This window comes from Rhinopithecus bieti, unplaced genomic scaffold (assembly GCF_001698545.2).
Source record: "Rhinopithecus bieti isolate Rb0 unplaced genomic scaffold, ASM169854v2 scaffold_2574, whole genome shotgun sequence".
In the NCBI taxonomy this organism is placed as follows: domain Eukaryota; kingdom Metazoa; phylum Chordata; class Mammalia; order Primates; family Cercopithecidae; genus Rhinopithecus; species Rhinopithecus bieti.
In genome coordinates, this window is record NW_016804493.1 from 7854689 (window position 1) to 7867886 (window position 13198).

The following is a 13198-nucleotide window of genomic DNA, read 5'->3' on the forward strand; positions in this document are numbered from 1 at the left end:
ATGGTGGAGCTACTCAGCGGGACCCTCCATGGTCTTCTGATTGGGAACCTGAAAGTCCTCTTTCTGTTTTTACTTCAGGACATGGACAAAGCCCTAGAGTCTCAGGCCCAAACCACCTTCACAGGTTTTAGAAACCAAAGTCTTTCTTGGGCTAGATTTTATCCCATCTTTTCCTAGATATATTCTTTAATTCACACACACATGCACATACTTTACTTTCCAATGAACATGATGAAGGGGAGAGAAAGAAAGGTGAAGGATCCAAGAGAACAGACAGATCCTGTCTTTTATCTCAAGTCTCTTTGCTTCTATGGTTCATGGGACTTTGGTTTTGGAGTCTCAGCCCAATTTTAACGTTCAAGCTGCCTATTACTGGTGGAAAAGGGGGGGAAAAAAAGAGCCGCTTCCCTGTCTCTTTGCCTTCATCTGCTGTTCACGTGGAAGTGTGTGCGGCTGACCCAAACCTCGCTGACATGTCAGCGTGCAGCCGCAGGACGAGGGGTGTTTGATTTATAAATGGAATGTATAATAGGCACGATGCCTTCTGAGCCGAACGTTCATGGAAAATCACATGCCGCTCACATGAGGGACCAAGATCTTTTTTTTATTATTTTAATGAATTGAGTTTTTTCAGTGCACCAGGGAGATAAGAAGATACCTGCCAATAACCCTCTGATTGTGTCCTCGGCCAATTGGTGGGCTTGAACATGGGTACTCCTCTCGTCAATTGAGTTTGTGTGTTAAGTCAAGGTTTAGCTTTGGATTTGAAGCTCTCGCTCAAACAAAGCCACAGACGCTCCGACAGTGGAAACCATCACATAATTCTCCTCTTTGTTTCTTTAAAGAGGACGAGGTTGGTAAAAAAATCCATTTTGGGAAGATTCAGTCTGAAGATAATGATAGTGAAGATGAGAAAAGACAGCAGGTTGTAAGTTCTGGTCTAAGTTCGGAAAGAGGAGGAAAAAAAAGGTTGAAAAGGCAATAAACTACAGCAAGGCCAACAGATCAACCAACATGAGAAAAACCAACAGGTAACAAGGGACCTCTGGAGCTTCTGAAGAATAGAGATCAGTAGGAAAGCGTTTTGAATGAGAAATAAAATGCTCCTTCCTGTCAGGGAGGAAGGGAGGTGTATGGTGCTTGAGAAATGGGGAAAAAATGCAATTAAAAGCCAGATATGAATAAAGATCAGGTGAGAGAGGATGTCACCCTGTGGCCTTTGGAACTGTGTTTCTGCTGCCTCCGATTTTTTTTTTTCCTGGAACAAAGGAACAATGTTGTGGAAAAGTGGGTGCCAGATACTTTAGGAAAATGAGACACAGTGAAGCGGATAAAGGAGACAAAGACAATTGCAGTCATATGCAGTAAACTGGAGGCAGCTGAGGCCTGAGACAAAAGGTGAAAATTCGGAGCCAGCAAGATGACTGAACCATGGGAAGGAAGGAGGGAAAGATGATTCACAATAACATTTGAAAGACATTGGCTTGAATATTTATTAGCGTGTTGCACACTGCTTGGCCTTGGGGGACTGCCTTTGTTCAGTGAACCATTTCCCAGTTTTAAGGCAATCAACAGGAAAAGAGCTTGAAAGATGGCCACGGATGCATGATACATAGTGTTTGAGAGCAAACCTGAGATAAGACTTTGGCTCTGAGAAAGTGGTGGGTTGGAGGCATTGTTACCCAGGGGGATCATCTCCCTCCAGAATTAGACTCCAAGAGGAAATGCATGATTGAAATGCCATGAAGGGATTCCTTGTCATGAGACTAAAGTCTGCAGCACATCTTAGTCTAGGGTAATTTCATTTAATTCATCCTGGACATAGATGAGAATAAAGAAATGAGTAAGGCCAACTGTAGGATAACTGAACATTATAAACCCATAAGCAAGTCTCCTTTGGGGACATCAAGTCTATATACACATCTGTGTTCTTTCTTAAAAACAATCACATCAGAGGCCGTTTGAAGTAAGACTTATGATCCACCCATCTCAAGATTTTTTCCAGAAAATAAGACTGAAGGATAATTTGTAGAAAAGGTGATCATCATCCTTTAGGGTGCTGTTCTCAAAAAGTTCCTGATGCACTCAAAAATATAATATCCTTAACCCTTTCTTATTGGCGTTATGGCTGTGTCCACAAAAAATTTCCCTTCTATTATTTGTTCTTAACAGTAAAATACATTTTTACTAAGCCAGTCAAGGACCTACTTATATAACTAGTTAGTTGGTATTTATTCTGGTAATGAAAAACCACTCATAATTGTGGAGTTGCTGTTTAAGCATTTATTAGTAAGATTCTGCCCAAAATGAGAGACAAGAGAATCTGAATATAAATGAAAAGAATCCCAAAGTTAGTTTTCTATGGAGTTGAAACACTGAGCCAAATGGCACAAGAAAAGACATAGAAGAATGAAAAGCAAACTTGGAAAACAGAATTGTCTGAGGCATCAGTAAGCCCCTGAGTCGGCTCATGGTGTTTGTGTGCAGTTAGCGGAAAATGAATGCCCTTGCTAATCTTCTAGAGCACTCTATCAGGGAGTAAATGCACCAGTGCTAGCTAAGGGAATGGAAAAGGAATTAAGTCCTGTCCACCTCAATACCCACAGTGCCATATGTTTTCACTGTGGGGTTTGCAGAGGGGCGCCTGCATCACAGCAGACACAAGGGTTAGTAGAAGTGAGGTAATCGAGAGAATAGCACTCAGCAAAAACATTGACGTGTTGTTGGAAATGAAATAGATGTTCAGAATCTCAATACACCCAAAATAATTGTTGTCATATTATGTCTTCTGCAAAGGGGCAGCAGAACAATCTGGAAAAGTCCAGAGGCTCTTACTTTGCCCTCTTCTCATATTGATGATTGTGTAGATATACATGAGAGTACGCGTGTATAAATACATGGGTCAGTTAAGCTAGGGCCATGGGGGTTTCGGGTCGGTTAGTTCAGTTAAAATAACACAGAAGCTACTTTTCAGTTTTCCCAAATTAATGATGTGGAATCCTTGAGTTGCTCCATCATATATCAAAACATTCACCACTATTTCCTGAAAAGAAAAAAAAATGCAGGAGTATTTACTTCACATAAAATTTCAGGTTTTAAATGTAAGAAGCAATAATTACACGTAATATAAAACTAACATTTTATAGTTTGCAAGTGCTTTTAACACGCATGAACTAATTTAATAATTTGATGATTATTTGCCTTGACTAGATAAGATAATTGAGGACAAAGTCTTTGTCTTATTTATCTTTATACTATCATTGCCTATCATTGGTTAATACTGAGTGTCAACTTAATTGGATTGAAGGATGCAAAGCATTGATCCTACTTGTGTCTGTGAGGGTGTTGCCAAACGAGATTAATATTTGAGTCAGTGTGCTGGGGAAGGCAGACCCACCCTTAATCTGGTGGGCACAATCTAATCAGCTGCCAGTGAATATAAAGCTGGCAGAAAAATGTGAAAAGGAGAGAATGGCCTAGCCTCCCAGCCTGCATCTTTCTCCCGTGCTGGATGCTTCCTGCCCTGGAACATCGGACTCCAAGTTCTTCAGTTTTGAGACTTGGACTGGCTCTCCTTGCTCCTCAAGCTTGCAGATGAGCTATTGTGGGAACTTATGATTGTGTAAGTTAATAGTTAATGAAATATATATTACCTATATATCTGTGTATCTATCTATCTATCTATCTATCTATCTATCTATCTATCTATCTATCTCCTATTAGTTCTCTCCCTCTAGGGAACCCTAATGCAATGCTTGATTTATAATACTGTTTTATACACTTTCTAGAAGAAAGCCATGACTATTGTTGTAGCCTCTTGTGTTTGTGTAGCATGTTGTCAACCACTTCATCTCATTATCTTGTGTGCTTATTCCACAGTAATTTCCCGCCCATTATGTATGTGTCTCCAGAGACCCACACTGACAGGTGGGAGAGGAGAGGACAGAGAAAATAAAAGCACAGATAGCAAAGAACAATAGGAGGCAGCATGCTTGACCCTTCTGGTCATTATGGGATTTTCGCATTGTTAGTCAACTAGCTAATTGCAATTTGGAAAGTCCTAGTTTTCTCACTTACCTATATGAGCTCCGTTTACCCAGATGCTTTCTTGCCATGGCTGATAATTAGATGGTGACTTCTGTCCTTCTTAAATAGGCAAATTTGGAGCCACATTAGATTGTTTTCAGCAAAGCGACACTGCTGGGCCTTCTGAGCAGTTATGACAGCTCTGGGACAAGATTCAGACCAAGAGCTGGTAAAACCCCCTGTGATGGAAGAACTAATAATGAAGATTTTAAAAATACAGGCTAAAAATGTTTCCCTGCTGGCTTTTTTTCTCGTTTTTAAGAAATACAGTGTAGATCATTTTGAATTTAAAACCACATTAGGCCAGGTGCGGTGGCTCACGCCTGTAATCCCAGCACTTGGGAAGGCCGAGGTGGGCAGATCACTTGAGGTCAGGAGTTTGAGACCAACCTGGCCAAAAGGGTGAAACCTGTCTCTACTAAAAATACAAAAATTAGTCAGGCATGGTAGCACACACCATCTACTCTGGAGGCTGAGGCATGAGAATCGCTTGAATCCAGGAGGCAGAGGTTGCAGTGATCTGAATCACACCACTGCACTCCAGCCTGTGCAACAGAGTGAGGCTGTGTCTCAGAAAACAAAAAATAAAAAACACACATTAAATAAAAAATAAAGACTAGAAAGACCTATAGCCAAGAAGATAGGAAACTTACTTTTCATGTCTCTGATGACAAAGTCAGGTAAGAATGTTTCTGAGAAGAAGATAAAGATTTGGGGACACGCCCATAGACAATTAATTGGACTTTGTCTTAGACAACAGTAAGGTGTGTGTGTTTGTGTGTGTGTGTGTGTGTGTGTGTGTGTGCATTTGAGGGGCAGGAGATAAGCTGAGGAGTGCGAGTTACCAGTCTTTCTTAAAACCCGAGTATTTTCAAAGGAGGAGGAAAGGGCTATAAAATCATTTTAGCTAAATTTACCCCAGAAAAATTCTCATTCAGACAGATCTAAGGCAACTGAAATAATCTCTTTCCCCTTCATCCCTGGAGCTGTGTTTTTTGTTGAGAAGCCTTGGGAAAGCCAGACTGTGGGCAGGAGGGCAGGCGCCGGTTGGAGGTCTGAAGGAGAGTAATGTTTTGCAGTGCTGGAGGTGGGAAAGGCAGCACAGAGGGGAGAGAGAAATGGAGGGTTGCCTGGACTCATGGAGAACATTTTTGGAGAACAAATTCAGATTCATGAAATGACTTTTGAGTTCGATTATAACAATATGAAAACGTTCATGTCTTTGCCAACAAAGATAAGTAGAACATTTAGAATACCATTTAAAAAGTCATATTTTCGGCTGGTCACGGTGGCTCAAGCCTGTAAGCCCAGTACTTTGGGAGGCCAAAGGGGGCGGATCACAAGGTCAGGAGATGGAGACCATCCTGGCCAACATGGTGAAAACACATCTTTACTAAAATATAAAAAATTAGCCGGACGTGTTTGTGCATGCCTGTAGTCCCAGCTACTTGGGAGGCTGAGGGAGGGGAATTGCTTGAATCCAGGAGGTGGAGGTTGCAGTGAGCCGAGATCGCGCCACTGCACTCCAGTCTGGTGACAGAGTGAGACTCCATCTCAATAAAACAAAAAAACAAAAAACAAAATAAGTCAAATTTTCTTCTTTTGTGCAAAGATTTAAAAAGCTTAAATACTTTATGCTAAAAGAACATTAACAACCAATGTATCAGGACATTAATTCATTCAACAAATATTGATAAAGAACCTACTGTGCTCCAGACATGTCCGAGCTTCTGAGAGACAGCAGTGGACCCGATCCCTCGTTCTTGGTTCACCCAGCTGGGTAGCAATCTCAGCTGCTTCTTAAAGGTAAGCCCTCAATCTTGACCACAAAGAGCGTCAAGGAGCTGAAGTCCAAGGAAATGCAGCCAGCTATGTCAGCAGCCTCCTCCCTGCACTATTGCTGAAAGCATATAGGAGTAAATCTGAATGAATTTAAAGAATACCAACAAGTTGATTTTATAGATACCTTTCTTTTTTTCTGGCTGTCCTCAGAAAAACTCATCCTTTTAAATGACTATCAACTTGTTCACCTTCAGGAAATAGAAATAGAAATAGTCATGATGTCACTTTGAACTATCAACATAGTTCCATGCCCCAGCATTAGTACTTTAATTTCTCTCATATAGAGCCATCACTTCTGCAAGTGTACTTCTCATCCAGTAACACCAAGGTAGACAGAGACCAGTCAAATTATGTGGTCACAGGGGACCCAAGTTCAAGGCCCTCTGAATAGTTATCTTCTATACCAATGTCTACAAACACACACACACACACACACACACTTTCCTTGAAATTGATATGAGGCTTTGGTGTTGATGGTAAAGATTCTTATTTCCTAGGGTTAATACTTGGAAAACCTAAAATGTGGCAAACATTAAAGAGATAGTATGACATTAAAAAAAATACACAGGGCCTGTAATCCCAGCACTTTGGGAGGCTTGAGGGAGGGATCACTTGATGTCGGGAGTTCGAGAGCAGCCTGGCCAACATGGTGAAACCCCGTCTCTACCAAAAATACAAAAATTAGCCAGTTGAGGTAGCACACACCAGCTACTCGGGAGGGTGAGGCAGGAGAATTGCTTGAACCCCAGAAGCAGAGGTTGCAGTGAGTCGAGATCGCGCCACTGCACTCCAGCCTGGACAACAGAGGGAGACTCCGTCTCAAAAACAAAACAAAACAAAACAAAACAAAACAAAACAAAACAAAACAGAAACCACTGGGTCTATCTCAGCAATATTTCTGCTAGTGTTTATACCATCTGCATTAAAATCACCTGGAAGGACTGATTAAAGTGCAGATTCCTGGACCTATTCCATACCCGAGGAATCAGTAGCTGGCGGGGAAGGGGAGATGAGAGGGTGGGAATGCCAAACAAAATTTTAAATATCAACAAGCAGCCTGGGAAATTCTGATGCACACTACATTTTGTGATCTAGTGCTTTAGAGAAGGCAATAAGAATGCTTTGATACCTCTATTTCCAATGAGCAAGTGTAGTTTATCAGCCAAGAACCATGACATCTTCTGATGCTGCCTTTAAAACTGGCTGGCGGGTCAGGGCACAGTGGATCACGCCTGTAATCCCAGCACTTTGGGAGGCCGAGACGGGTGGATCACAAGGTCAGAAGATAGAGACCAGCCTGGCTAACTCGGTGAAACCACATCTCTACTAAAAATACCAAAAATTAGCCGGGCGTGGAGGCACATGCATGTAGTCCCAGCTACTTGGGAGGCTGGAGTAGGAGAATCGTTTGAACCTGGAAGGCGGAGCTTGCAGTGAGCCGAGATCGTGCCACTGCCCTCCAGCCTGGACGGCAGAGTGAGACTCTGTCTCAAACAAACAAACAAACAAAAACTGTTTGATCCGCCAGAAAGCAAAAATATGTCATAGGCTATTTCAAAATTCACTATAATGTATAGTTAAGCACAAACTATGTAGATCTCTGCAAAAAAGACTGTTACAAAACTGGCTGGTCCTTGACGTCAATGCTGTTGTCCACTGGAAAACCACAGTTAACTTGATCTGTGAGTTGGCGGTGGGGCAAGGGTTGGCAGTGTCTCAAGGTCAAAGGCATCCTGACTGTTTGTGGGTAAATAAGACTAATGTTAACCTCAGGAAAGTCTGCATCCTGGCAGTTTGTCTGTACAGCTCTATGCAGTCGTCTGACTTAGGCTGGGAGGTTGTATTAGTTTGTTCTTGAACTAATATAAAGGAATATCTGAGACTGGGTAATTTATAAAGAAAACAGGTTTAGTCGGCTCACGGTTCTGAAGGCTGTACAGGAAGCATGGCAGCATCTGCTTCTGGGGAGGCCTCAGGGAGCTTTTACTCATGGCAGAAGGCAAAGCAGGAGCAGGTGTCTTACACAGCAGGAGCAGGAGGAAGAAGGCCGGGGGGGAGCCACACACTTTTAAATGACCAGATCTCACAAGAACTCATTCACTATCATGAAAACAGCACCGACAGGGAAATCTGCTCTCCTGATTCAATCACCTGCCACCAGGCCCTACCTCCAGCACTGGGGATGGCATTTCAACATGAGATTTGGGTGGGGACAGAGATCCAAGCTCTATCTGAGGTATACGGCCTGATTGAACTGGTTAGCCATATCAACAATTCCTAACTCAATGGGCTTTTCATAACTGTGACTTCACTTTTATGAGGAGCAAATCAAAATCTCCAGACATTTTCTTATACAATTTTAGGTCCAGCTTCTATTTAAAATTATTTAAAAGTCTCTATGGGAGTATTACAGGTCTAAAGTAAGATTTCTAAAGGTGTGGTGTTATCATCATGCCACAGAATTCTCATTTTGAATCAATCAATCAACACGGGGACTCACAGACTATAGGAAAGCCTGCAAGCTTACCTGTGTTACTTGTGTCATCCACGTGTCCGCCCCCCGCTCCTCTCCGCTCTAAGAAGCTGCTGATCAGTCTCTCTGGGGCAGGCTCTGTCCCAAGTTCCCTTCTAGACCTTTCTTCTTTTCTTCTTCGCCATCCCCCACTTTGTTCTTTCTTAGGATTCTCTTGCTCAAATGGACTGCATTCTGATTTGCAATTTTTTTTCTATGTCTTTATATGTTTTCTCACCTTTCCCTCATCTTCTAGGCTTCTAACAGTTCTCAAAGGAGGAGCTTTAGAGGGTGTTTCTAAAATCCATGGAGAAAAGCCTGTAGAGCTGTCTTCTTCCCCATGATCTTCTTCTCCCATGTCCTCCCGGAATAGAGGAACACAAATGAGTGAGACAGACATAAAGGTCACCTTGGAACAGTCCACCCAGGAGTTCCCAGATTATTATATTTGATTGATGAAAATGTTGATGACGGTGGTGGTGGTGGTAAATGTTACCTACCTCATTGTGCCTTAGCTAATGCCACAGGAACTTCTCTTTAAATGTTATAGGTTGGATTTAGTTCTTTATCACTGCTACTCTACTATCTGAAATGGTAGCAATGAGTCATCATTGGTTATTCCTTTCCCAACGTGCAGAACATTATTTTATTAGAGACGGGAGAGAGGAAATGATACAATAATGTAAGACAATATAGTCCTTGCTGATTTTAGGTGTATCAGACACATGGTATGCAGGTATATACATGTGAATGTATACTACACACACATTTAAATCTATGTATATTCATATATAAAATATATACTATAATTCAGTATGTATACTAAATATATCTACTTTAATGGCTATATATTTTAACCCCTTATTTGTCCTTGCATTTTTGGACAGCATGATAGAAAACTAGAATACAAATATGCTGGAGAGCATTTATGAATGAATGAGCATAAATGCAAACTTTAACAATGATGTGGAGGAAAAAACAAAAGAACGATTAACACCATTTAGATTTAAGAGATTAACCAAAATGAATAAATTAGCTATTAATATTGTAGCATCATAAAACAAAAAGTGCTCATTTTGATGACTGAGTGAAAAGTTTGGTTTTGTTTTCCTCATTAAAATGTGTGAATAAACAAAGTTAAAAATATATTGTTCCCCATGTGGGAAAGCTGTGATCACTGAAAATTAATCTACTTCAACTATTTCCATGAGTTATCAGCTACCCTTTAAGGATTCAAGGGATTGTTGACATTAACCAGGATTTCCAGGAAATCAAGATTTGATTTAAATTGAGACATGTAAGATTTTATGAACCCAAAGATTTAAAAGGCATTAAAATAAATGTTGACTAATCCCTTAGGGAAATCAGTCTAGGATTAGATTATGTTGCTATAATAAATTAGAAATACTCAAGAAAATGGATAAAACACTATGCACACATTAAAATCTGTGTTTTACCTGGAAAATATGAAGAATGATACATTTATGTTGATATTTTGCCTTTTAAATCTACTTGTAATTCTTGTTTGCAAAATTTACTCGATTTTATTTAAATAACATATCATAGAATAATGCCATGGACATATTGGATATTTTGTTGCCTTTTCAGGGAGGAAATAATGATTACATCTAAAAATATATAGTCATAGGATGACACGGCTGCAAGGATCTTTCTAAGGTGATACCTTTTCCCTTCTCACGAGGGAAAAACAAGGCTCAGAGGGACACGATCTGCTTTAGGTCACACCATAGTTCTCAGGAGAGACGGGTCTAAGAGTGAAGTCCACAATTTATATCTTCTCCAGAATTATCATCTTTGACAGATGGTTTCTCAAAAGGGAGAAGCAACCAGCCGAGCTGCCTCTTGAAATTTTTCCTGATTATTTTAAGTCACTTTGTGGCTAAAAATGTGGTAGAAGAGGAAGAATTAATTCCCTGCCAAAGAAAAAATCAACTGTTTCCTGAAATCTGAATGGAGTTTAGGGGGAATAAATGAGACTACATCAAGGGGTCTAGTTACCATAAAATAACAGTTAAAATGTGTTGAGTGTTTACTATGTCCCAAGGATTGTGTGCTAAGCATTCAAAACGATTTTTGTTTCACTCACTTTTGAGAAGCATTATCTCATTTGATCTTCCCAATAACCCTATAATATAATAATTATTAGTTGCATTATTATTAGGTTCAGAGAAGATAAGTATAATTTGCCTACGGTTTCATAGCTGGGAGGCTAGGATTTGAAACCAGTCTGACTGAATCCTTAACCAGGCTTGTAAGCTTTCTACTATGTCCCATAAAGGAGGGATATTTCTATTGGACCTCAAGAGAAGGTTGCAGGTGGAAGCGCTGATGTGGACAGTTTAGATGGACTTCTCCAGGATTCACTGGAAATCTCCCTTAAAACTGGGTCTGGGAACCAACCTATCATTTATCTCCAACCTTGAAATAAAGAATTCCCACCCCATAAAATACAACAAAAACCCTTGCTTTGTTTTATACTTTATCAACAAGGTTTTCTTTCTTTCTTTTTTTAGTGAGACGGAGTCTCATTCTGTCGTCCAGGCTGGAGTGCAGTGATGCGATCTTGGCTCACTGCAACCTCCACCTCTCGAGTTCAAGTGATTCTCCTGTCTCAGCCTCCCGAGTAGCTGGGACTATAGGCACTCGCCACCACGCCAGGCTAAGTTTTGTATTTTTAGTAGAGATGGGGTTTCACCATATTGGTCCAGCTGGTCTCGAACTCCTGAACTTCTGATCCGCCCGCCTCTGACTCTCAAAGTGCTGGGATTACAGGAATGAGCCACCGCACCCAGCTGGTTTTCTTTGTTCAATAAATGTATTTTACTGGGCTACTAGAAATCTGAGGTTGAAGTAGCATTGTTCTCCAGTGTAATATAATGTCGTGTTTCTCAAACTCTAGTCTCAGGTCTGCATTAAACACTCTTAAAAATTATTGAGGACTGGCAGGCATGGTGGCTCACACCTGTAATCCCAGCACTTTGGGAGGCTGAGGAGGGGGATCACTTGAGGTCAGGAGAACAAGAATTACAAGTAGATTTAAAAGGCAAAATATCAACATAAATGTATCATTCTCCAGGAGTTTAAGACCAGCCTGGCCAACATGGTGAAACCCCATCTCTACCAAAAAATACCAAAATTACCTGGGTGTCGTAGAGCGTGCCTGTAGTTCCAGCTACTTGGGAGACTGTAGTGGGAGAATCACTTGAACTCGAGAGGCAGAGGTAGCAGTGAACCGACATTGCACCACTGGACTCCAGCCTGAGTGATGGAGTGAGACCCTATCTCAAAACAACAACAAAAAATTATTGAGGACTTCAAAAAACAAGACAAGACATTTGTTTATGTGGGTTATCTCTTTTTTTTCCTTTTCTCTGTTTAAAAAGTTTAATAAACTAGAGCTTATTTCCTTACACATCGATAAAGCAACAGAACACAGATGTGAGGAAGCATAGCATGACATAGTGAGTTAGATCATGCTATTTTTATCTTCTTTATAGAGACTTGGACAATTTAGATATATTTTAAGGAAAAGAAGACATTTTCCTTAGCCTTTTTTTTTCCTCATTGCAATTTTGTTTTGCACATTTTTTTTTTTTTTAAAGTTCTGGGATACATGTGTAGAATGTACAGGTTTGTTACATAGGTATACATGTTGCACATCTTTTCAAAAAAATCAGTGTGATGGAAAATTAAAAAATATATTTTAACATTTATTTTGGGTTCAGGGATACAAGTGCACGTCTGTTATACAGTAAATTTGTAACTCGAGGGTCTGGTGTACAGATTATTTCATCACCCAGGTACTAAACATAGTACCCAATAGGTTTTCTTTTCTTTTGTTTTTTTTTCTGAACTTCTCCCTTCTCCCACCCTCCACCCTCAAGTAGGCCGCAGTGCCTTTTGTTCTCCTCTTTCTGTCTATGTGTTCTCATCATTTAGCTCCCACTTATAAGTGAGAACATGCAGTATTTGGTTTTCCTTCATGCATTAGTTTGCTAAGGATAATGGCCTCCAGCTCCATCCATGTTCCTGCAAAGAACATGATCTCATTCTTTTTTATGACTGCATAGTATTCTATGGTGTATACGTACCACATTTTCTTTATCCAGCCTATCATTGATGGGCATTTAGGTTGATTCCATGTCTTTGCTATTGTGAATAGTGCTGCAATAAACATACACAGGCATACATCTTTACGGGAGAATCATTTATATTCCTTTGGGTGTATACCCAGCAGTGGGATTGCTGGGTCAAATGGTGGTTGTTTTTAGTTCTTTGAGGAATTGTCACACTGATTTCCACAATGGTCGAACTAATTTACACTCCCACCAGCAGTGAATAAGTGTTCCCTTTTCTCTGCAACCTTGCTGGCATCTGTTATTTTTTGACTTAACAATGGTCATTCTGACTGTTACGAGATAGTATCTGATTGTGGTTTTCATTTGCATTTCTCTAATGATTAGTGATATTGAGCATTTTTTCATATGCTTGTTGGTCACACATATGTCTTCCCCAGACTAAAAACTGGACCCCTTCCTTATACAATATACAAAAATCAACTCAAAATTGATTAAAGACCTAAATGTAAAACCTAAAACTATGAAAATCCTGGAAAGTAAGCTAGGAAGTACCAGTTTGGTCATAGAAACTGGCAAAGATTTCATGATGAAAAATGGAAAACAATTGCAACAAAAGCAAAAATTGACAAATGGGACCTGTAATAATTAAACTGAAGAG

At 40.3% G+C, this 13198-nt stretch overlaps 1 long non-coding RNA gene across 3 annotated transcripts; it reads right to left on the reverse strand.

Moving 5' to 3' along the window:
* Positions 1-2023: 2023 nt before the first annotated feature.
* On the reverse strand, positions 2024-7206 carry LOC108527391 (uncharacterized). Of its 3 annotated transcripts, none has more exons than XR_001884794.1 (4): positions 7058-7206; positions 5793-5986; positions 4078-4228; positions 2024-3043 (listed from the first exon to the last, which is right to left on the reverse strand). It is a non-coding gene; the product is annotated as an uncharacterized LOC108527391 (long non-coding RNA). The 3 variants fall into 3 exon arrangements; XR_001884793.1 differs by having other exon boundaries at positions 4078-4265; XR_001884792.1 differs by having other exon boundaries at positions 4078-4279.
* Positions 7207-13198: the final 5992 nt, after the last annotated feature.